Below are 23,918 nucleotides of genomic sequence, written 5' to 3' on the forward strand. Positions count from 1 at the left end.
AGTCTGATTTTAAATGCACCGTTTTATCCTCGCTGCTTTCACACTTGCTCAGGTACCAAACTTCCTCTTATCATCATCATCATCGTCTATTAATTTCATCATCCTTTTCATAATCACTGTATTCTCATTTGAAATCATAACACAACGCAAGACGCTCTTTCTGACCATGTTTTGTGCTCTGCTCCTGGTCACTTAGCAGACCTTTTACATATTTTATCTGTCATCCTTATCTTTGAAAAAACGGTCTTTCACATTTTACATTGTATCCAAGTGTAAAAGCATTAATGTTACACAACTACAAAATGAGCAGCAATATTCAAATTAAATGACTAATCAAAAAAAATTAGATAAACCAACTATTGTCCACAGCTATGCGTATTTGCTTTTATTTGCGATTTAAAACATCTATTAAAAAAAAAAAAAAAAACATGTATTTGAAGTGCATAGGTTAATCAAGTGGTAATAGCAATTCCAGACACTATAATCCGTCTCTAATTATAACCAACAAGTTAAGATAACATATGTGACCTACAGTAATACCTGATGTCGAGAACAGAGAGTGCAATTTTGAATCTTCGCTAAAGATTCCTAGTCACATCAATAAGCCATGAACTGCTTATATAAACAGCAAAAGCATACAGTATCTATTTCAATAATCATAAAAGGCATTTTAAACAACTGAATAGAAAACAACAAAACTAAATTTCTGCTATGTGTCTTGCCTTTTTAAAATACAGCTTTCTAGTTTGTATGGCGTAACACAAAATGATTCAACGTTACGATGGCAAGAATAAAATCTAAAACATTATTGAAAAGGTAGGGAAAATGCAGCAAAAATAAACGGAATAATCAAAAAATAAATCACTAACTCATCAATATAATAATGCATTTTAATTTTCATAACATTGAAAATGACTTTGATTTTTTTTTTATTATTATTGCTCAGCTTCTAAGTGCATATGTGGTGACCAGATTGTTAAAAAAAAAAAAAAAAAAAAAATACAAAATACCTAATAAAAAAAAATGTTAACATATAAATGCACATAAAAGCTGAAAACAACTTGTCAAACTACATTTTCTAAATGTTATGTAAATAAATTAACAGTGCACTTCCCATAGAAAACTGAAAAGACTGTCCATTATGGCAATAATTGACATTGATGTTCAATTTTAACTCAAACAATAGCACTACTAATAATCTTCCAATTGATAGTATGCTTCTGTTTTTTTATTATTATACCATTGTGACCTCATTACTAGTCTCTGAACCAAACAGCCCTAATAAACAGATCCCTGTCTCTTTTACAGCTGAAATCGGAAGTAATAATTGCAGCGGTACGGGTAACACTAGATGCTATATCCCTTTTTGTGTAATTATTAACAGCTCTGTGTCTCTTCTCAGCTGCTGTATTTTGAAAGTTATTTAGACACTGTAAAGTACAGGGTGACCAAAGGATTTCAGCTGATATTGCTTTCCAGCAAAAGAAAAAAAAACAAAAACACACACAAAGCCACCCAGTCTCCGGCACTCTTAAAACAAAAAGCCCTCCAATTGCCTATTCTCAAAAAAATGACGACTTCTTTCCTTGCCCTCAAGTTGGTGAATAATATTAAGCACTTCACTCTCAACGAAGCAGAAGAAAGCTCCATTGGATTGACCACACTGGGGTGTTGTAAGAAGAAGATTCCTTTCGGTTTAGGTTCTTTTTTGGATTAATCTGCTGGCCTGCCTGCCTGCCTATGTGAATGGATGATCGCCCCCCCCCCCCCTTTGCCCCTTTTGTGTGAGGCCAAGTTGTGAAGGTCCTGGAATCTCGCCTTGTTTTTCTGACCTCTCGTATGATCCCTCTTCTTTGCAACCCCTTGTTATTTGACCCCCTTCTACCTTGCGCCCCCCTCTCCTCTCCATCCCTCTGTATCTATCTGTCTATCTACCTATCTATCTATCCATCCCCAGGATGTAATGTCTCTCCATTCCTGACCCCTCAGATCCCTTATTTCTTCAATCCCATTGCTGCATGTTTGCAGCGACCCCCTTGATTCCTCTTCTCTCTTCCCTCTGGCTGCTCTGTCTCTTTCTTTCTTCCTCTCCCTCTCACTCCATGACCCCTGGTCCCCTGTTTCTTGCTGTCTGACCCCCTGGACTCCAAGCCTCCCCCCTTCTCTCATTCCTCCAAGCCCAGGCACACATCCCAATCCCCACTTGCAAACTGCTTCCCCTCAGCCATCTCCCTCTCTATCTCTACCGCCTCCAAAAAACACATCCCTTTCTCTGTCTGGAGCTGTATCTCTCCTAATTCTATCTCCTATCTTGTTCTGCTATTGTACAGTAGGTAGGTGTGTACGTATGTATGTGTGCATGTATGTATGTATGTATGTATGTTTGTTTGTTTATTTGTTTATATGGGGGGGGGGGGGGGGGGGGCGCATTTACTTCCTCTTTCACCAGTGTCTGCCAGTCCTTATCTCTGAGAGACACCTCGTTCTCTTTCTCAAACCACGCATGCCTGTCTGTCTCTACTTCCCACTATCCCTATGTTACTATCGCAAGTCTCCCTTCAATTACATTTTTGGAAACTTTCGCTTTGTATTTTTTACGCTACATATAGTAGGTTTTTTTTTTTTTTTTGTGCACCCCACCGAAAAAAATATTAATTCCCCGATTTATCCTCATTATGTTTTACGCCATTAACGTCGCTTTGTATGATATTTTAAACAATATGTTACAATTAGTAGTAGTATTTGTTTTTCATTCGTCATTTGACCTATCCTTCCTTCCGTTCTTAGTCAACATTTCATTCCAGTGTTCCATTTTTTAAGAAAAAATATTTTTCCCCTTTTTTAAAAATATAATCCCACATAGTGTGTGACTGTTAGCTGTTATTTCTCCCTAGACCTTTCCCCACGACTGTCCTTTTTTCCGCTCCCCGCACTCCCTCCGTGCTCGGCTCTGCGCTCTCCGGTCTCCGGAGTGAAGGAGACCCGGGCTCCGTTTTAAACCCCCCCACAAAAAAAAAAAAAAAAAAAAAAAAAAAAGAAAAAAAAAACCACACACGTCAATCGATTTACATGTGACCGGCAGGGAATCTTCAAGAATCGACATGAACAAGCCTTCACAACATCCAAAAAGGAATAAAAATAAATACAAACTGAAGAGAGCGAGAGAGAAAAAAAAGTACTGTTCCAAATAAACAACACAGCGGACAAAAACATCCACCACTAAAAAACAAAAAGGACTTTGAAAGTGAATTCAGCTTCCAGAAACCAGGACCGTACAAACGTGGGAAGATGGGGGTGAACAATAAAGAAGAGTACAGAAAGGCTGCCAGATTTGCTAAAGTAGAGAAACATACGACGTTTCCCTTTCGCCGGACACAGACAGACCCGCACGCTGGAATAATGTGCTCCTTTCCTGGGTACGAGCATGAGCAGATCCCGCTCCGCTCAGCACAACCTCTTTCTTCCGCGATCTTCCTCTAAATCTGTATTCTGTTGTCATTGTTTTTACTTTTTGTACCCACAAAAAAATGCACGTTTTGTTTCAAAATCTCTTTTTTCCCCTGCAATATTTAAAAGGAATCGCTATGTCTTTCTCCGTTTTTCTCCCAAGCCCTGAGAGGAACCAGGACGTATCCAGATGTAAACACAGGTAACGATACGAATAAAACACAACATAAATGAACAAATTACATTGAAAAAAAAAAAAAAAACTTGCGATCGCCTATTCATTCTGCCGTTTTAGAGAATAATCAACACTCGTACAATGTAATGGAAATGGGGTACATGCGAACAAACCTGCCGTGTTAGTGTAAGACTCAACACAAAATAATAATAATAATCGGAGACAGGAGAAAAAAACAAAGTTGAAACTTACAATTTTTTGCTGGCGCTTTGTGATCCTCGCTTTTTAATCCAGTATTGAGACGGTTTGGCTAAAGATCCCATCAAGGCAGTCCCTTTTGGTCAGTTTGCATTTAGGGTGGTAAAAGAAAGATCATTGTTGTTTGAATGTAAAAAAGAAGCACTAGTTGTAAGAGGTATATAAAAATAATTTAGATGCAAAGCAGGCGATGTGTCTTGTGTTGGAGGGAGAGAGGAAGAGGTGAAAGTGAGATCTGATGATTGAAAAGAAAAAAACTCTTTGGATCTTTATTCCTGCTAATTAGTTTCCTGCAAAAAATGGCTGTGATTAATTCAGTGCGCATGTGCTTCATTACACAGGCACGACGGGAAGGGCTAATTAGCCACCTTCTGGATCAATAAGATTCAGCAAAGGAGAGAGAGAGAGAGAGAGAGAGAGAGAGAGAGAGAGAGAGAGAGAGAGAGAGAGAGAGACGGACGGACGGACGGACGGACGGACGGAGGGAGGGAGGGAGAAAGAGAGAGAGAGAGGGACGGAGGGAGGGAAGGAGGGATGGATGGATGGATAGATAGAGAGGAGGAAAAAGGGAGAAGTCATGATCAGGAATTGAATATTGGGAATTTAGGATAGCGGAACTGAAATGCTTGGAGTTTGGTGTACAAAAACACAGACACCAAAGTAAAGTTAAATGCTAACGGGTATGTGAAATGCTACTGAACAGCTAGCAATCTTTTGTTGTCATTCAGTTCGCTTTCTTTTATTATAAAGATCGAAAATGATTACATAATGAATTCAAGTCGACCTTTTTATTTTTATTTAATAAAAAAAATACTATATGGTATAATCAGCTTGAAATATATACTTTTGTTTGTTTGGGGTTTTTTGCGTTCTAGTTGGTAATATAAGAAATACACATTACATATACCAGAGGATAGATGTGTGTGTGTGTGTGTTTTAAGGTGAACAAAAATAAAACTATTAAAATAAATAAATACATAAAACGTGGTGTATATGCATTCATATTTTGTTCGGATTATAATATATATTAAACATACAGTTTCGAGATAAGGGGTAAGTGGGTAGATGCAGATACTGGACATAATAATGTTTCTTTAGATATATTAAGACAGTGTGTTATACGGAGATGTAGAAAACAGGAATGGCGATGTGTGAGACATAAACATGGTGTATAATGGATATGAATTTAAAAAGTTTCATTCGCAAATGCAAGAACGTGTTATTGTCTGAACCGATTCGAAATAAAAAGGCTGGGAGTCAAACTTTTTTTTCCCCCTTTTGGGGTTTCAGACTTTGAAGTAACTTTCATGTGGGATTCGGGTTCGCATAAAGAAGATAGAAAGTTCAACCATTCACTACTGATATAAATAAATAAACACAGATGAGAATGTATTTTACAGAACAGACAGTGTAAGCTGTGATAAAACAACACAAAAGCAAGCCTCAAACTTCCTGGTGTGTATTTATAGTACGCGTTAGCTAAATCCCTTACCAACTTGGTGCAGGGCAAGGCTTAGTGTTATTTGCAGTCAGATAACCCTCGAGTTTGTGTAACCTGCAGAGATTAGATTTACAAGAGAGAGGGGTTCAGGGGAGTTTTTAAAAGTGAGAAAAAATACGCTGTTATCCTGCTCTTTAATAGCCCTTTACTGCACATCAGTTTAGGTTCATGCAATGCAGGACTAAATCAGCACACAATTAAAATTGCATGTGATTTACAACTGTTACAGTTGTGAACAGTTAAAATTCAGCAAATGCTTAATTTAGAATTAGTATTTTCTTAATTCTAATTACATTAAATTAATTGCAAAAAGGTGTAAATAACATATGTTCAGCAAAATAAATCTTATAAAAGAGGGAAGGTTTTGTTTTCCCCCTTTTAGATTTTATATATTTTCCCGATAAACGGTGTCATTCAAGCGCTTGCGTTCACACGGGTGGCGTTTGATCAATAGATACAACTGTAGTAAAGATCTTTGAGATACATCACGTTTTTTCTTTTTTTTTTTCTTTTTGTTTTTGAACACCACTTATTTTTCAAATGTAAAAACAACTAGATTGTCCCGAAACTAGAAAGATTATTGCTGGAGAGTGAACCTTTATGAGGGTCCCAATGTCCCCTTTGTCATGATAATTCCATGTTGATAATTCCATTTTTGATCCCCTTTAGAAACGGACAAAATTTCTCCCCCCCCCCCCCCCCCCCCCCCCACCCCCACCCCACCACGTGGTGGTGTTCATTCCCCTCTCTTGACACACTCGACTCTCCTCTCGGATTAGCTTTTGTTTGGGGTTACGAATCTCCCTTTTAACAATTACAAATACTCCCTGATTCGGACTATTTACTTTCATTAATGTTGGGCTAAAGAAAAAACAGTAACAACAGCAATATGTTTAACTGAGCTCCCGATAGACCCCCTTTTGTATCTTTTAGGAGCTGCACTCACACGCCTACACCCCCTCCCCCCCCCGCCCCCTCCCCCCCCCCCCCCCCCCCACCCCCCCCCCCCCCCCCATAATATGTTTATTCGAGTAACCCGTTTGTATCTTTTAGATGAAAAAAAAAACAATCATTACAACCGATTTCTTTTTTTGTCATTGTAGTTTTTGTTATGGCCCGCAGCGCTATCCACGAGAAACACTATAAAAGCAGGACATTATTATTGCGCCCCCACACACACACAACACCCCCCCCAAACACACACACACACACACACACACACACACACCACACCACACCCCACACACACACGCCCCCCCCCCCCCCCCCCCCCCCCCCCCCCCCCCCCCCCCCCCCCCCCACCCACCACCCACCATTACAACAATAAAAGTAAAATCAGAAGTGGTAAGTTTTGTACAGTATGCATTTGTAAAAGTGAGGGTATTGTTTGATTTATATGTTACGGAATTGTATCAATTTATCCGGAGTTGTAAAAAATGTTCCAACTGATTAAATGTCTATTTTAAAGTATACAGACCATTTAAATGTGTTTAATACCTTCAATGGACATTGCATTATATATCCAAATGCGTGAATAACGCAATACAAGAGTAAGTTCAAAACAATGCTCATGTGTTTGAATAAGGAAACAAAAACAGTTGTCATAAAACAACCTGTGTCATCCATGATCAAACCCACTGCTGTGTTCATTTTAAGACATGGTTTTGCATCGTATTGTATCACTTTTTAAAATTTCAATAACCCCACAAGTGGTAATATTAACTAGAATGGCTGTTTACTAAACTAAATTTGTGGGCAACACACTTTACATGCATGTTTTCATAATATTACAATTATTTATTTGTAATATCACCCTGATAATTGTAATAGGGTTGATTTTTTTGCATGAAAAAATTGCTTTTTAAAGTTTCCAGTCTATTCCATGACAAAATAATAGTAATAGGTAATAATCAAATTAAAAATTTAGATTGGATACATTGGGATATGCATTTTACAGCATCTTTACATATTTTCCTAAAAACTGAATGCCGTTTTTTAAGAGGCCTGCATCTGGTTTAGATTATATACCACACAACACAACGCACACGAAAGGAAATAAGGTTTGGTAAATAAAGCGTTATCGTGTATAAATCATTACCTTAGAATACATTTTAGGCCTGAATGTATATTTGTTATAACAAACAAAAAACAAAACAAAACAAAAAAAAAAACAAAAAAAAACCCCAACAGAACCACAGAATCCAGTGGGTTAGATAAATAACACCATACTTAAAATAAATATACATCACAGCACTAGGCTTAAGTGCAGTTTCAAATACTGTCAAAGTAAGAATATTGAATACTGTATGTATGTATACACGGTACAGCAGTGTGTTTGAATATGTGTTTGTATGTGTGTATGTATGTACCACATGTAGCGTATGCATGCTGTGTATATATGCATTACTCTGAATGTGTGTGCAGGTATACATTCACGTGTATACAACCATAGGGTGTAATAATTGTGCTTGAGACAGAGATCACATTATAGTGAGCTGTGAAAAGCAGACAGGGGATCTCCAGGATTTGCGATGTGTCTGATCTCCTGGGAAGAGGAGATTGTAAAAATGAATGGCTAGAAAATAGAGTGCAAGTGGAGTAAGAGGGGCACTGAGATCATAAAGAGACTGTGTGAGTGGGGCGCGTGGAGAGAGAGAGAGAGAGAGAGAGAGAGAGAGAGAGAGAGAGAGAGAGAGAGAGAGAGAGAGAGAGGAGCGAGAGAGCCCCATCTCACCCCCTCTCTCTCCTGCTCTCTCACTTAATCTCTCCCTCTACGAGAGGAGGGAGATGAGAGAGAGAGAGAGAGAGAGAGGAGCCGTTCCTCGGACGAGTTAACAACTGACACTGGAAAATATAAGAAAATATGGCTCCTTCTGAGACCGACTCTTGATGGAAACGAAGGATAAGAGAGAGAGAGAGACAGTAGGCAGGATAGCCTGCTCAATTTTGCCTTTGCTTCTAGCATACCGAAACTCTGGCGAGAAAAACAGAAAGGAGAATCTTCGCTAACAATGCGTGCCCTGACAATTATTAAAGATTTAAAACAGACAAAGCAGGCCTGATCTCAATGACCATTTGTAAAAACGAAAAAATAAAAATAAAAAATACAAATTTAAGAATAGCATCGACGCTTACAATTCACATGTACCTGTATTAAACCTGCAGCGAACAGCAGGCCTAAGATAACATTAAAATCGATACTGAGCGCAAATGTTTTTACAGTGAGTTACACGCGCAAAGGTATGTCCCAAATATATTTGTAGCACAACCCACAGAAAAAAAAGAAAAAAGAAAATGCATATAAAACACGCACATCTTAACGTTAGCACATTCAGCATAGACGTATGAATGGTCTTTTTTTCACCCAAGTTCTACAGCGCTGTTGCTGTGTTTGATAACGAAAAGGCAAATACAGTGTATGTTAAACACAAACGATGTCGTTCTAATCAGACATTTGACACAAAACTGTGTGGTGACTCAAGTTTAAATGAGAAAAAAATGTACCGAGCCTACCCGAGATAAATGAAACAGAGTGGCGGCATAAAGTTTATCCATAGAAACTACCCATGACGTAAAAGGGTTTGAATTTAACGCTGCGGATAGCTGAGTGCAGAAACCTTTCTAAAAGTATTCCTCAAGAAAACAAAAGAAGTACAATAATAATGTAGTAGTATGTTGTTGTAGTCTGGAAACGGTTTACATCTTTAGCAGATATTGGTTTGCATAAGACTAATTTAAGGCTGATGAAGTAATGGCATTGATGCTTGCTGTTCAAGTTGGCATATGTGCACCCTTTCTGTCCGTGTGTCCCTTTCAATTTCAGGAGGAATGCAACCCGCTGCTGGCTTTAATAACCAGGAGACTCGAAGAAATGGGTCTGCTTTTATTATTTGGTCTGTAATATTATGCAGGCCCAGTTTTATTTTATTTTTTTTTATCTGCGGCGCCTGTACCGCGCGTGCCATCCCAGAATAAAAATAATAAAACAACAATAATGCACAAAGCCCTGCATTGCGCGGAAATGAGAGTTGAGTGCAAGAATTTTGAGATGAAAGAACCAGACGGCTATTGCCCCGCAACTTAATAAAACGATTACGATTATTAAAATGTTAAGGATTTAGGGATATTTTGTATTAATATTTGCTACTTAAACTAGGCACGCATACTGACTTCCTCATCTCTTGGGAAAACAAAATGTACCACATAATGTGCCTAGAATAAAGGCGGGATAACATAGTTTAAACGCACATTATCTATCTATCTATCTATCTATCTATCTATCTATCTATCTATCTATCTATCTATTTTAGACGAACAGGTGGAGTTTTTCGTTGTTGGCATGCATATTTTTTGCATTTGATAATACAATCTAGAATTGGCCGATATATATTCACCTCAGGTAAATGAAGTATCTGAATTGCTAAATGGACCCTCCCCCCCAAACTATTAAAGTATATATAATTGCATTGCGATAACGTAGCACTGCTATTGTCCGGCTGCGTGGTTGAAGATGGTGGGACAGAATATATTGCATCCATGTAGCCACCAGGTGCAATGGCAGCGCCCTCTTATGTTCACTTTGGCCAAAGGGATCAAGAAAATAATATTTAAACCTGCCTTCGTTTAATTCTCGCCCGCTGTCCAAGCCCAGCATTGACAACTCATTTATGTGCTGCATCTGTTTTACATGCCACTACACTAGTCTGGGTGGGCAAGCGGCGGTTGATTTGCATGTATGCACATCGAGGGATGGAATTTTAACATTCTGATTTTTAGAAAATCCAAACGGTATCCCTGTCGCTATGCACTAAAGTCATGAGAATCCATAAACATATCATTGTATAGAAACTGACTGCACGAGACAGTGCTTAACAGGCCTGCAGGTAAAATTGTATGTGTGCAAAATTAATAGAGGGCACGCTTTCTAAAGGAAAATATAACAATAGGTCAGTGTTTCCATAAAATCTTTAGATTTAAGACAGAAAAAATGATATTTATACAGCTTTATATTTATACTAACCTACAGTAAATGCATGTTCGCTGTTGTTTGTATTTCACAAAATGCAATATTAATCTGGTACCATAACCAAAACGTTCAAAGTATCATTCAAAATAATTGCTTGAAAAATAGTTAAAAGAAAAATATATGTGTAAAGATGAACATATCAATATTTACATTTGAAATCTAAGAAATGTATATGCATGCAAATACATATGCACGAAAATAATAGGCTTTTGCTGCCCATGTCTAACATTAAACATTGCGCATTGAAAGTAAAACAAAGATTATGCAAGCTTAGTTTGTGTGCCATTGTATTTGACTATATTCCAGGTAAGGGTGGTAGCCAAAGTGTAATTAAATATGGTAGTGTCTTTTTTACTTTTTATACCTGCAAAAATCTGTTATTATAAATGGATCAGTATTGATTAATGATCTAGATGTCGGGGCTATTTTATACTGAACTATTAACCCCCGCTTCCTGTATCTGGACTCGCTTTGTGTTTGCTTAGCCAGTGAACATAATACATATTTAATCTGATCATCTCCTTCGCTGACGGGGTTTTTTCTTCTAAATTATGTTTTTCTGCTGTGAACCCCGTTAAACGGCATCTATATATTTTGCAATAACATTAAAATGAATCTGAATTGATGTTGTAAAACTCCAACTCGCTTTTAGCTTCTGATGTATAATGCAGATCCAATTTCTGTCAAAGTCGTCCCTCTTATTGTTACCATGAAAAAAGACCAATTTTAAGGAAAGCTATTTTCCACTAAAATAATTTATGTAAATCTAATCGGATCCTTTCTGTCCATAAATAGTTGCATGTTATTATTATTATTATTATTATTATTATTATTATTATTATTATTATTATTATTGGTGTTTAAGTTAGACGTTACACAATTATCATTATTCTTTCTACATTAAATTATCTGTCTGTCTGTCTGTCTGTCTGTCAGTCAGTCAGTCAGTCAGTCAGTCAGTCAGTCAGTCTGTCTGTCTATCAATATTTTATTCATGTATGTAAACTGGCGCATATATTCTAATATTTTATGCAGTAGTATTATTGTCATGTTTAATTCTAGTAACAATAATAGTAATATTATTATAAATATGAGTTTTATTACACTACTTAAATTAGAATATATTCTTATTGTTCACAACTTTGATTAAGATGCGCTTTTTGTCTGAGCCCGGACCTTTAGACAGTTACACAGGTGGTATACTGTTCAGAATAGTAAATGGATGAAAACTAATAATAATAATAATAATAATAATAATAATAATAATAATAATAATAATAAACGTTGTTATCCCCTGCTCGTTGTTTGGATAAACAAAACACACTAAAACAAATATAAAATAACTTACTATACCGAGATATTGATTCCTAGTTATATTTTATTTAAATGCAATTGCTATAATATATTTGTTAATTCATAATATAAAATACTAATAAAAGTCATCACAAATTGTGTTAGAGAACATTTAAGGTATCATGTATGTTTTGAAACAAACTGCATATGGATTCGCTGATTTCAAGCCATCAAATCTGTCTGTATATTTATAGTTTTGATTCAGTGCTTTCCTGTAAATGCAGTGCAATTCAGTAACCCCGGATGAATGGTAATTCTATCCAAAGTATACTTTATAAATAAATTGCTTCTAACCAACCGCAATAAATAAATAAATAAATACAACATTTAAAACTATGATAGATAAATAAGTTAGAAGTTCGGCTTAACTTTAACTAAAAATCAGGTGATGGCAATAACATTTTTAATCTTCAAGGGAGCCGTTGTAAAAGTTAAACCAGGTGCTGTAATGAAGGCATAGGCTATTAAAATAAATAAATAAATAAATACATAAATAAATCCTCAGCCTTTTCTTGGTACGATTTGTCTATTTCATCGAACTTTTATCAGATGTAGATTCATTAAATGCGTTCTCTGCTCACATATTTGTAAACAAACAAACAAACAGACAAAAAAAACCGAAATACATTATAAAAAAAATCGACTTGTGGATATTTAAACTATGAATTGAAAGTAAATGTTTACCGAAATAAGCCTTTAAAAAAAAAAAAAAGATCAGAATTGTTTGTGAATTTTGATTTATTAAACATTTCAAAACTAAACCTTAATGTTAGAAACAGATGTGACTCTACAGCTGTGGCTGTCCTCTTAACCCTTTCCCTTGAAGAATATTTTATTGCATTTTACCTTTTAATGTTTAATTTGGGAGGAAATGGCGAACATATGTTTTTTTTTTTTTTCATCTGCATCTAGATAACGTCATTGTTGTTACAATAAAATACAATAACAAAACTTATTTTAAAAAAATATTACAAATAAGCGTTGTGTATAGGCTACGAGAGGAGGAACGTCGTGTATGCTGTTTTGGTTTGAGTTCAAATTCTTTCGAATGTTTACAGAAAGTACTGTACAGTTCCATACAGTAACAATTCTATTTAAATGTAGGTTTTGAAATGCTAAAACCAGTTTTATTCGATCGTTTCAAAATATTTTCGAAAAAGTGGTAAAATTATAACCTTTTTCCATGTTAAAGATCTCACCTGCTTTTATAATGCCACACAATAGTGCTTTATACATGCTACAATGATTGATGTAGAATTATATAACACGATACTACTTAGCATGCCTTATCTACACACACACACACACACACACACACGAAACACAGACACGAACACAATCACAGAACAATCTGAAGATAATGGAATACTATACACCTGTTTTTTGTTGTGATTTTTTTAACTGTTCGGTGTATCCCATGCGATAAGTTAACAGCCATTTCTCGGTCCAATCTATCATAAAGTCGTATATTCTTTAATAAATTTATTTTAAAAAGTTACGTTTTACAGTCATTATTTTTAAAGACTATATATATATATATATATATATATATATATATATATATATATATATATACACACACACACACACACACACACACACACACACACACACACACACACACACACACACACACACACACACACAAAGTATATGTGTTGCTTTTCTCAGTACCCACAACAAAAACATTTTTCTCGATCATATGTCACACATCGTCAATCAACCATCCAACCCCAGAACAGCAAAATCCAATGTGCTCTGTGTAGCTGCCTGTAAATATCAGTTAAAAATGCTGTCCGGGGCTAGTGTCACCAACACTAATCCAAAACCAACTAGATTCTTTATGGACAACACTTGGCTAACTCAAGCCTGATGAGTTCTAGCTTCTACTTCAGAAAAATATTGAAGATTACCTACAAAGGATAGATAGATACATCGATGGATAGATGTAGATAGATTTAGTAAATAAACGAAATAAAAAATTAATTTTCCATCCGATATATATATATATATATTAATATAGTATATATATATATATATATATATATATATATCACAAAAGGAAATATTGTATGAAAAACCAGAAAGTGGTTTATAATTTAAGTAAAACATTAAACACTTTATAACTGGTTAATCGATATATAGACCGTGTAGACTATTTAGGGTTCAATCAGGGATTGGTAAACTACTAACTGAAATGAATACAAGTGTAATTCATGCTTTACACATTACTTATTTATAAACATCATAGTGTACCGCATGCTTCTATCTTTGTATGTATCTATCTATCTACAACATAATCCTTAATATTTATGAATATGCTATAAATAATGCACGAGAGGATACAGGGTTTTACCCATGCGGACTGCCCGTGAAAGCCACACCAGGCACATTAATTTCTGATGCTGTCTGAAGCGGCGGTCTGCGAGTCACCTGCGCACTCAGGCGGTTCTGATCGCGCAGCACTCCCGTCTAACCAGGCGAATGTGCACTGAAAAGAGTCCATCTCCTGCGGATAGTGGGGGTTAATTGAACCCTGTGTTTTCAAATCGTTTCACTGACATTTCCTACTGCCGACGAATTATCCCACACAATCTTATTCACAAAGGTCAAACCCCAAAACGAAACCCTTATTAATTATATATACAAAGTTCAAGTAGCCCACATGAAACTGTTTTAGACTGTTGTTGATTTCTTCAAAACTCGAAACTGGCGTTTGTTTCTGTATCCCAAGGCAATGTTTATCAGTCTAGTACGACCTCGGGAGCAGAATAAGTAGCGTTTCTGTAACGTTGCTTACACCAACATCAGTTTAGCTGGCGTATAAATGCCAATCATTTCCCTTATTGAACATTGCAAAACAAACAAACAAACAAACAAAAAAACCCCAAAACAAAACAAAACAAAAAGGCTGCTGTAATTTATGCTGTGTGTTTAAGACCTAGGCTGAGACAATTACAGCGACAGAGGGCATCGGAAGAGTGTGCGTTTTGGTTTCTGATCAAGAAATTATAATGACAGCTTGAAGAGGGAGAATATGTGACACATGTTCACAATATTCCGAATTCCCTCTCTTGCTCTGCTTAGAGTATCGTGCAGGGTGCGGTGTTTTTTTGTTTTGTTTTGTTTTGTCTTTGTTTTTTGTTTTTTTGTGGGAGGGTGGGTCGGTGGAGCCAAGATGCTACAACTTGTGCACTTTTATTTTGTTCGATCACATTATGACCCGCTAGCTTCATTTATTTTATTTGCAATTTCCAGTCCTTGTCATCCTCTTTGAGGAAAACGTTACTTATCAGCAAGCTAGCTTTGTTAGTGTAATGTTTTTTGTTGCTGTTTCGGCAGATGTTGATTTTCCTGTCTGGTTTGCCTCCTAACACAATTTCCCTTAACAATTAGACTTATTATATATTGTTCTTTAAATGTGTCGCATGTGTTCTAACATATTTAATACTTATTTAGTTAAATATTAATTTAGACATATCAAATAACACTTTATTGCAATGCGGTGTTTATGAAGCAAGTTCCAAACGTGTACATTACATGGGAACATATAAAATGCTGTCACATATACAACATAAATTAGATAGAAAATGGGATGTAGGTCACTCTATAGTTTCGGTCTCGTGTATGGAAATTGATTGAGCAAATGTGATTTCCAAGACCATTCAAAATACATTTCATGTGTTCATGTGATTCAGGTACGTATTTTCAGACCTGTAGGTAAAATTTGCTAGCCTGCCTGTCTGATTAAACACGACACCAACTACGATTCGACTGGAATATAGAAACAGGTGATAGCTGATCGAAATAATGATATCGTATTTGAATAATATAGAAATGAGATTCAGATTTTATTGAAATAGACCTAAATAACGAGTTAAAGCTGTGAATATCTACACCCTTTCGAAAGGTCGTGGTTCAACAAAGCAAAGCACCCGTAATAGAGAACTCAAATTTTACTTGATATATATATATATATATAATATATATATAATATATATATATATATATATATATATATATATATATATATATATATATATATATATATATATATATTCTATGCGTTGTTTTTAAATAAATAAATAAATAAATAAATAAATAAATAAATAAATAAATAAACAAACACAATCATTCACAACAAGCAGTGATTCTTCTTTGACAGATAGAGCGTCCACAATATGGGCAACACTATTCCAAGTTCACAGTCACGGGTGAAAGCTGAAACCAACGACTATATAATATTGATTCTAAGGTTTTTACTCAATTAAATTTCTTCTACTTGTCCCTAATGTCATTTTTTTTTTATAGATGTGGGGGAGAAAAAAAAAACTTAGTTTGGTGAAACAAATATCGTAATGAATTAAGAAACTGTTATGTTATATTTTAATATCACACCTTCTCGTCTTTTAGTTTGGGCGTAATGTAGCCCATAAGATGCAATAGTGATTTACTTACATTTCTTCTCGAAACATGTACTATACAAGTGTCCCGCGTTTATTTTGAGTTTAGCCATACCTTAATGTCTATTTAATGCTTTTTTTTTCACATTGTTGAAGCGTTTGCCGTTTACAATCCCAAAATGTTAGCTGTTGGGACACATGTCCTCTCCCTACAACTTGCAGCAGAGGAAGGTTACAAACGACACGTTCGAGAATATTTTCAGACCCTTACACTATGTTTTAATAGTTATAGTTTTATATTTTCTAGTTATATATTTTTGTAGTAAAGCTAAGCATTTTTTAACTAAAAAAATAGTACATCTGAAGCATTTAAATAAAGTAAGCAATTAATACAAGAAAAAAATATGACGCCATACCTAAACCTTTGATAAATAACACATTGAGCTTATTGTGTGTCCAGCTATTTACCAGGACATTGTAGGTGTGTTAGTATTAAAATGGCTACAGCTTCTTTGATTTTTTTACACAGTTGACACTGTGGATTTTGAAACTTAGTATAACTGTCTGAATAATTCATCCATTAGCTTCAAACATCATGATAAATCATTAAATCTGCATTAGACAGGATGACCTTCAACTCTTTTGGCCCCATCTGCTGTATTGTAAAGAAACAGTGGGAACAGAGCTGAAACACTATTTCTGGAATATAGGAAGCACAGATAATAACCAAACAACAAGGATTCTCCAAGAAGGCTCAAAACTAGACAATTATAGAAAAATAATTATTGCCTGTGTTTTTCTCTATAGACAAGCAATAGGCAAAAGGCCCTGTCCATAGTAAGTGTATTACATGGGCCATTTGTCTACAATTGAAAATCCAGCCCTACATCTTAATATTGGAGCAACTCAGAACCACTCAAAATTAGAGAATAAAGGTAAATTAAAGACCCAGTTGCAAAAATGTTGAGTTACATATGTTCTGAACAGAAAGTAATTTAAAACCATCACATGAAACGACGTGTTGGCACAGCAAGGAACAAAATAACCTCTAAGGCACAAGGGGACAGGTCAGAGTGAAACAGCTACCCCAGGAACACACTAAAGAGATGTATCCACCCCGTTAGATTTTCACAACAAAGACACCATTTCTATTCAATTAACTAAACCCCAGTGTCTAATCTGAGGACGTGTGTTTGTTTAAGTGTAACCTGGACCTGCTCCCTCCACCATTCAAGCCTGAATCCAAGATCCTGAATGTGAAGAGGAGAGCATACTATTACTCCCCCCATACCCTGAGTAGGCTGGACTGCTTGAATGGTGGGAGGTGTGTGCCTGGGGACCCACAGTCCTATAAAAGAAGCTATTAGTGAGTCCATTACACAGCTAGGTGTGAGCTCGTTAGGGTAATTAGCATGGGGAGGTGTTTACTTTTGCACTACATTAACACCACAGGGGACAGTTTCAATGCCTGCCAGTGTATTGTGCCCGCCCCCCCCCCCCCCCCCCCCCCCCCCCCCCCCCCCCCCCCCCCCCCCCCCCCCCCCCCCCCCCCCAAGTAAGCAAACCTTTGGCTGGCTGTAATCTGGGGTGCTGTGTGCTTTGCCACAATACAGAACCACACAGACACTACCCTGTAGAACTTCCCAGAGCTGGGTGAGTTCCTCAGCTCACCAGCACCCTGCCTAGAACTCCACAATACTGCCTAAACTGCAACAGCGCTGTAAGACACAAACATAACAAAAGAATTCCAGTATATCTAAGTTAATATGGTGTATCACTACTACTTCACAGGTCTCCCGTTTTCCATTATGAAAGATATGCACATTGCTGTAAACCTGTATAAGATTTTTCTTGGTGAGGGCTATTTTAACTCTGCACTTTCCGAGAGATGTCGCACCAGGAAATAGAGCAGTGAAAACACAAGAACAATAGAAAAAGTGGGTCATTTCACAAGAACTGAAACTTTCAGAAGTGTCACACTTTGACTCTCCTTTTCAATAACCAATTGTTGGTATTTTCTATCATTATCTTGTTTTCAGTGTATCTACCTTGATTCTTCTGAACTCTTATAATAGAATGGGGTATCTAAATAGTTGAAAGAAGCTATCAGTACATGTTATTCTTTACTAGCTACAAAAAAAAAAAAAACAGATGACAAAACCAGGGTGTGAATTATCACACAGCTGGTTCAAGTGTAGCTCAGTACAAAAGAGCCATTTCATATATACCACTCTGTAAGTTTACTGCTATTTTAAATGCTTTAATTGTAACTGCCACACTCTCACAAGCCCTATTCACCTTGACCCAAAATACTTGCTTTCATTGTACTGTTTGATTGGATTGATCATTGCAGCACATCACTTGCCAAATGATGTTCAATGGCAATGCAATGACTCTGTATGAAGAGGCAATGGTAGCACAGGTGCAGCTACAATGATATGAGGCTGCCTTTAGCCTAGTGGTACCACAATGTTAACTTTTTTTTTCATATTTTGACATACAAATGCTATCCCAATAATATGAATCAAAGCACACTGTATGGTAAATACAATGGTACCAAATCAGTAGTACTGTGGATCCATTGCTAATTGTGGTTCCTTACGGTAATGCAGTCATTTTAATGATATGTTCCATCATTGTTCTGCGGCATTTTCAATACTTATGTTGACTTCTCTGACTTTGTCTTTGTCCCTTTCGAAAATATTGTACCCTTAAGGTCTGTAATGTGCTTTTTAGAAATAAACTCACATTCTTAACTAATTCAATTTTATGGATATTTTTCCATAAAAAACTTTGAAGTGTTTTCTTTTAACATACAGCCCTTAAAACACACACACAGACACACACACACACACACACACACACACACACACACACACACACACACACACACACACACACACACACACACCAAATAAAATATAAAAGCTGTTTTTTACAAATGATGGTTCCCTGCAGTGTCTTTGTAATTTACAGTGACCTAATTTTCCACAAAATTACTATGAACTTTTCAGACAAAAGACCTTCAGGAGTAGAGAGTGCAGCAGAGAGACCCTGATTCTTTGTCATGCATGTTTTCTATGTGACTAATTTTATAGACACTAATTACTTTAAATCTAAATCGTATTTAGGGGCCAGCAAATGGACCACAGCTCGGTAGCTAGAGACGCAGCACATTTTCTTCATTTTATGGAAGAAAGAGAAAATCTTTCTGCCCTTTTATAATGATCACAAACCACTCCACTCCCAGCTCTCTAGCACTGCCACCTCCTTACATCTACATAATGAGAACAAGACTCTCCTCTCTCAGCTCTCCAACACCGACATTACCCAACACCATAATTTAATAATGAGTCAAAACAGTCCTTTCTAATCCCTGTACCTCAAATAACTATCCTTATAAAGGTTTAGCATGGTAATTCTGCTTAATAAGTTTGCAGTTTCCCATCTTTTTCACCAGGTAATACTATGCATTTACTGTGCTTTACTAGCGTAACTTATGGTTTTAGTATGCTTTGCTGACTTTGCTATTCTTATTCCATGATATAGTGCTATATAGTTGTTTGGGTGAATGCAAACCACAGACCCATCATCAATCTTTAAAGAAAATGATGCAAGAGATTTCATCGCTTCATACATTCTAATTCAATTTAGTAAAACTAAGTACCAATGTTTCATTAAAAAGTGACTGATATTAAAGAAAAAACTAAAAACAAGGCATATATAAACCAGGGTTTAAAGAAAAATTGCTTTAAAGCTATCTAGCTATGCAAAAAGCAAATTTCAGGTGTGCTGGTAAAATAGTACCGGGAACTCTGTTTACTATATTGCTAATTACCAAAAACTTTGGATATTGAGAATTAGAGTTGCAGTGTGTTTACTGCTTGGCGCACCTATGTTTTATTGCTTGATTGTAGAGGAGTTACCCTTTGACAGGAGGGTCTAGCAGGGGGTTATGGAAGAACTTCACAGGCAGGCAGTGCCCTCCCTACCTGATGGGGGTCTTGTGAAGCTGGCCTCTGAGCAGAAAGGGCCTTCTGTCCGTCCTTCCCTTTAAAGTGTCTTTTTTGAAGCGACGACTGAAAGGTTGGAGCTCAGCAGGTTAGAGACGCAACGGTAGGTGGGTCTAGACAAAGGGTTGACCTTATGCTTCCAGTGCTTTGTTTAATCTTTTTTTTTAAGATAAAAAAGAGGTTTTGAATAGTGTCTCACTGCCATCACCTTGCCGATAGATTTATTCCAGTGTGTCGTTTGTTATATTCCCTGCATTCCAAAAATTCCCATGGCAGACAGTTCCGGGTGAGTCATTAGGATTGTAGTGTAAGTGCCTCTCTTCCTGGTCATATGGATGCTAGATCTATTTCCAGGGACAGAGAACCTAGGAGAACAAGAACAAAAGCAAACTTCATGAACTTCATGATTCTAGTATTTTTTGCACCAGTTATATCGCATTCATATGAGGGCCTGAAGTATACTACTTCAATAGATACTGAATAAAGGATTGAATAAGATCCTGTCTGTAATTTTCACACAGTCCCAGTGGTACCCTTTTATTTGGCAACATTTTAATGATTACTTTTACCTCTGTGGTTAGAAGAGAGTTAAAACATGGGTTTAATTGCTCCCCCGAGCACTTATTAACTGGTTGATGTGGAGCTCTGGGGAGCAGCACTTAAAACTGAAACAAAAACAAATAGCACAGACACCTTGGCATGGGTACAGGGCTGGGCAGGTCTTAGGAAGCCAGGCGACGCCTCCCACAGTGAGCTCAATTAAGGGGGAGGTTCTCTCTGCCTCAAGCTCAGCTCAATAAGAAAGTTACTAATTCGAAATACACAGCAAATTCATTTGATTTATATTGCTGATACGGTCTGAGTGCATTTCTATAAAAAAATATACCTATACGAAAAAGTAATACAAAAGCTGTAGCAAAAACATAACAGTTTACTATAGAATCCTATTGCATTGCATAGTATACAGTAATGAACCACAGTGATTTGGCCACAACACTAGAATACTATAGTATTCATTTATATGTTTTGTCCTCAGCTCAGTCTGAAAATTGGGACTCAAGTCTTGTGCTGGTTTTTGTTCCTTGCCTGCCTGTCTGTCTGTCAGTCTGTCTGTTTGTCTGTCTGCCAGGCAACAGGAGGAGCACAGGGTACATACAGCATCAATACCGGGGCCGGCAGCTGTGAGCAGGGCTCCAGGCCATTCCTCAGCACTGGCTATTGATCAGGGCGGGCCTAGCTGCCAATAGAAATGTGGTGTAAATGACAAGATGCAGAGAAAACAGAGGGAGAGAGTGAGAGAGAAGCCAAGGAGGAAATCTGTATCGCCGGTAGCAGCCTTGTAGCGGATCGGAGATAAAAGTCAATTGCACTTAACCAAATGGCTTATTTAGCAGACAGGGAAATGAAAGGAGGGGGTAGGTGATTGTGGGGCTTGATTCCTTCTATAGACCTTCTTTTCAACAGCTATAAGGGAACAAAAAGGAGCCACAAGTGACTAGAGTTAGCTGCTGAATGACTTCAAGAAAGAATGTTCAACATTCAATTACTCAAAGATGGAATCTGCCTGCAAAAGGTACAGAGATGGATATTTTTGCTCAGTGTGGTGTGTGCGTGCAATTTTTACTTTAGTGTTTAAAAGTAATGATTGTAGCAATTTGAGACTTTGTTGCTGTCATTTCAGCTACTACTTCAATAAGGCTTATCCCAAAAATATATACTGTAAATAGCTGTAAAAGTCTGTGTGTAAGGTGTTTGCAATCATTCTAAATGGTTCTGAATTCTTTTGAGTTCTCCAATATAGAGTTTGAATAATTTCCCCCTTTAGCTGTCTATATTTCAGATACATTCAGTGCTGCTTGTGGTTGTTACCTTTGTCGTTGATTTCCTCATTCTAGAATGTCATGTGGGGCTGGTATGTATCTTCTTGTTTCATAGTATATATATATATATATATATATATATATATATATATATATATATATATATATATATATATATATATATATATATATAGTATAGTATAGTATAGTATAGTACAATATGGTATAAGTAAACTTAGTTGAAAGGCCACAGTGACACTAGATATTCTGGAATGAAGAAAAGCACATAAACAATATCTTGGCACATGGCATTCAACAGCTGAATTGATCTGAAAGCTAGTTAGAGACTAGGCAAACAAACCTCAATATTGGAGAACGTATCATAACCCAAAACACCTTTGCAAATATCCTTAAAAAGCAAGGCAAATCTAAAATGTTTTCCTCTTCACTGTGGATGACTACTGTGCCTGTTTCAACCACACACCAACCTGCCCTGCTGACAGGCCTTCATTCACTCTCCGAGAGCACAGGAAGCAGCGCCTTGGCAGTGCTGGCAGAGGCCCTGTTCCCAGCCCTTTCCCCCAGCTGGGAGAATGGCAGTGGAGTCAGGAGCACTGTCCCAGCACAGCCGGGACTGGGGCTAAGAGAGCAGATCACACTGCAGACTTTCCCATCACAAAACCTTCTTGTAAAGCTTTACCACAATGCATTTTCACAGTAATTTCCAGTTAAGTATGTTTTGCCCATGCTTACTGTATACTGTATTCACTGTTCTTTACTATGGTTAATTTGCTGTTCATCATACTTTGCCATCGTACCCAAGAAACAATCACAGGGCATTTTTACATTTTATTTAACTTGTTTCACATTAGATGCCAATCCTCCGTTAACCCCCTATCAAAGCTGGTTAGATCTAAGGTCTTGAGCATTGTGACTAAAAATGACTTGCATCAGGGAGATGCAGATGTAACAAAATAATACATGTCAGAAATGCCATTGGCATAACAAATGAACCAGACACGCAAGGGGTAGCCCATTTACACAGAAATGAGCATCTTATGCAGTTTGGCCAAGAGCACTGCGAAGTATGGGATGCCATCTGTACATAAGATAAGATGTTCTGGTATGTTGACAAATCATTAACAGACTGATTTCTTATACATGGTTTATTATGTACTATAGAAATATTTTCTTCTGCGTGCCCCTATAAAAAAGATTATGAAAGCAAGGTCAACCACAGGCAAATATGATAGAGCGCCTTGTAAAAATTGGTAAAGTTAAAATTGTTAAGTTAAGTGCATTGTACTGTGGCTATCTACCTATCTCTCCTTGTATATTTATCACTAAAGTGAAGCAGTTTAATAGATTTATCACTTACCTTCTCTTCACCCATCCCTATCTGCAGCTGCATATCTCCCCCTCTAATTACTATGTGACAGAAAGGCAATAGTGACCACTTCATTATCAGATAACCATGTTCCTCGTACACTGCCCTGTAGCCCCAGACCTCTCTGGACAGTCTGACCTTCCTCACCCCACTCGCTACAGGTCAGTAATCTGGAATACATCAGCTGGATTTACTATGCTGCACAGGGCAGAGACCTTGGAAACATTTACTGATTGTGTTTGTGTTGCTGGGTAGCCAAATAGGAGCAGTTGAGAGAATCTGAGGTAAGTTACGTGATTTAGTGGTTAGAGCTGAGGAACTGGATGAGAGACAATGTGGCCTAGTGGTTAGAGTGAGAGAACTGGGAGGTAAGTAGTGTGGCTTAGTGGTTAGAGTTGATGTATTGGGAGGGAGGAGGTGTGGCCTTTATTAAGATCGTTTCATTCTGTTTTTCTCTGAGGGACCCAAGTTCAAATGCAGCCCCTATCAGACTGAGTTAAAATGCAGCCCCTGTCTGAATAAGGTTGTTGGGTTT

The 23,918-nt window shown here is 37.0% G+C and overlaps 1 protein-coding gene across 5 annotated transcripts in view; it reads right to left on the reverse strand.

Annotated features, from left to right (window-relative positions):
* The window catches only part of LOC121325903 (zinc finger homeobox protein 3-like), a 133,376-nt gene extending 129,057 nt beyond the window's left edge, over positions 1–4,319 (reverse strand). For all 5 annotated transcript variants that reach the window (XM_041268977.1, XM_041268980.1, XM_041268979.1 and 2 more), the window contains exon 1: positions 3,875–4,319. The gene's annotated coding sequence lies outside the window, so the exon portion shown is untranslated. The remainder of the gene's footprint in view (positions 1–3,874) is intronic.
* Positions 4,320–23,918: the final 19,599 nt, after the last annotated feature.

The sequence above is a fragment of the Polyodon spathula genome, chromosome 13, assembly GCF_017654505.1.
Source record: "Polyodon spathula isolate WHYD16114869_AA chromosome 13, ASM1765450v1, whole genome shotgun sequence".
Classification (NCBI taxonomy): Eukaryota; Metazoa; Chordata; class Actinopteri; order Acipenseriformes; family Polyodontidae; genus Polyodon; species Polyodon spathula.